Genomic DNA, 2008 nt, shown 5'->3' with positions numbered 1-2008 from the left:
CCTATGATGTAACAAACATTAGTTACTCCAATAGAATAGCAAGATCACCCACGATTCGACTACAGAATGCGTGATAGGTGTGTTCGTTGCGGATTTTTTGGGTTTCTGTGGCACGAGCGGACTTAGCTATCTAGCAGACGGCCTGATAATTTCTTCACTACATCTATGCGGGGATGTTGACCCAACCACTTTATACAAACCGTCGGATGAATAAATTAACATAGATTTTATTGCTTTTTAACCCGAACACTATCATAATTCGGTCAGGTTTGCTTGGCCATAGATGTCGGAATTTGAGTACCACAACGTCCTCAAATAAGAACGACTCAGGTATTCATTGTTTTTTTCTCAGAATTTTATCCGTTTCCATCACTGTGGATAGACGTTAACTCGCAGATTCCCCCGGTTGTCCTTACTCCATCATTTGCTTTCTAGATATTTTGCGTTCAGATGATGAGCAACTGTAGTAGCTCAAAACGGCAGCATGATAATCCAAATACAAAGACAAGATATACCGCCTTTCAGTATTTTTGTTGATCTGATGACCCGTATTATTATTCTGTTGTTTGATAAACCGGTTTCTATCATTATTGCCCAATCTACGCATGCCTCGAACAAACACTGGTTTTCAGTGTACTTGACACACCAACTTCGGTAAAGTCACTGATGTAATTTCCAAGATTAGTCCAGCTTCCATCAACGTATTCAAAAAGCAGTGGCCTACAATATCGGTCTCCTAGTGTTTGAGTTATCATTGGCGAGTCATATTTGGATCTCATCAATTCCTGACATCGGTTCCAAATAAACATTTCTCTTATTGTGCGTCGCGCCTGCAGGTAGCAGATTTTGGAGTAAATTTGCAAATACCACGAAGGTCACCTAGAAGAAAGCGGTGCAGCCCTTTCCGTTCGTAGTGTGAATGTCCCTACATCACGGCATAACAACAAGAACGATGTTACGAACCCCGCTCTCTAATTCGAGTCGTTTTTATAATCACACCACCTCTCCATGTCAGCACAAGCCTCTTGGATTAGATCAGATCAGATCAACCTGTATCAAAATACACATCCACATTCTCCAGGGTCATTTGGGTTTCTGTTACCCACACAAAGTCATCGTCTATTCCTTCAGTCATGAATTCGCCAATACGTGACGCTTATTGACATTTTCCTGTCCCTGCTTAATCATGGAAACAAACATCCACAGCATCGCCCCCAAACGCCATTGAATAATGATTGAAATGACTTACTGTTGTCCGAATCTCTGATTTCACCAACTCCAACCATATGGGGCAGGCCATTCTTTTGACTCTTTTTTAACTATCCATAAAATGACCTATCAATCGCACAATCGAGCCCTCCTTTTGTTGCTTACTATTTCAAGGTTGGTCGCTTGGACATGTTGGAAGACCCCAATATCTCGGAACCCCTACCAAGCATATTAATTGCACAAACCGACGCGGGCGCTTTTTTGATCAACTCATCAACTACGCAAATCTTGCGAAGTGTTCTAGAGTTTCTCTCCCGCAACCGAGTTGTTTTCCGGACTTACCCCTTCACTCTGGGTATTCTAGCAACAATCAAGAAGCACCCACCAAAACATCTTACCGCAACAACTGGTTAACCAACGCCGTTCCGTCCTCCTTTGGTTGTAGGTCCAACATAGTACTCCTGCTCATTATTCTTTATTTTTACTGAATGGTTGGTTGACGTTTATACAGTTGGTTTTCCGCTTGATGTCATCTTACACGAGCTTTGCAACATTTTACTTTGTGCTCTTCTGGCCCCTTCGATACTCTGTTATCGATCACTGACCGAAACGAGTACGATCGTTCTTTATTTTAATGGTTGGTTGACGTTTATACAGTTGGTTTTCCGCTTGATGTCATCTTACACGAGCTTTGCAACATTTTACTTTGTGCTGTGCTCGCCCGTTCGATACTCTGTTATCGATCACTGACCGAAACGAGTACGATCGTAACGTTGGTAAATTCTAATATATATATATA

This window comes from Opisthorchis viverrini (genome assembly GCF_000715545.1).
Source record: "Opisthorchis viverrini unplaced genomic scaffold opera_v5_66, whole genome shotgun sequence".
In the NCBI taxonomy this organism is placed as follows: Eukaryota; Metazoa; Platyhelminthes; class Trematoda; order Opisthorchiida; family Opisthorchiidae; genus Opisthorchis; species Opisthorchis viverrini.
This window is presented reverse-complemented; position numbering follows the sequence as displayed.